The 705-nt window shown below is 34.2% G+C and overlaps 1 protein-coding gene across 1 annotated transcript in view; it reads right to left on the bottom strand.

The window, feature by feature from the left end:
* The window catches only part of LOC108758514 (glutaryl-CoA dehydrogenase, mitochondrial), a 4,370-nt gene that overhangs the window by 2,314 nt on the left and 1,351 nt on the right, over positions 1-705 (bottom strand). The window lies entirely within an intron of this gene.

The following is a 705-nucleotide window of genomic DNA, read 5'->3' as shown; positions in this document are numbered from 1 at the left end:
GTGCGCGCAGCGGCTGAGAACTGTGTACTTCCCGCTCCGCGCGTCTCTTCCTTTCGAAATCGAATCGATCTTTGAATATGAAGATGATGACTTTACCACTGACGATGAAGACTAAGGGACTTCTAGGTTACTTGTGTATCGGTTATTTTAACTTGTTCTTAATGTATATGGTTTCAACCACAAATATGAGAACGGTGTATATAATTTGTATATACATGCATCTTCCCAGAATTTCCTGCACGGAAAAAACGAAATTGTTGAATTTACCATCTAAATAGTAAGATATGCGCCAACGAACGTTTTTTAGTTGGTTTTACTATTAACATAAGCTGCACTATCTACTTTGTTGAAGCTACTATTTGGATAGTAAAATCAACTACAAAAGTTCGTTAGAACATTATCTTATGAATAGTAGATTCAAGCATTTCATTTTTTCCGTGTGGCTCGACTGCATTTTTTGTTCAACCATTTTTTCAGCACATTTGTATCTTTCAAAATAAATGCAGAAAAATTTTTTTAAATCAAGTTTTTAAGATGTTTCTTCAAAATAGCGGCTACGATATGGCCGAGCGCCAATTTCTGTTGTCATATTCATAATCAGGAGGCAAAAATACATCAAAAACATGTTTTTTGGATTTTGAACATACAGTCTGTACAAGATTAATGGAAAAAAAATTTTTCAAACCGACAGATTAATGAAATCCC

This window comes from Trachymyrmex cornetzi, unplaced genomic scaffold (assembly GCF_001594075.2).
Source record: "Trachymyrmex cornetzi isolate Tcor2-1 unplaced genomic scaffold, Tcor1.1 scaffold1018, whole genome shotgun sequence".
Lineage (NCBI taxonomy): Eukaryota > Metazoa > Arthropoda > Insecta > Hymenoptera > Formicidae > Trachymyrmex > Trachymyrmex cornetzi.
Note: the sequence above shows the minus strand (reverse complement) of the source record. Positions and strands in the feature narration are given on the sequence as shown.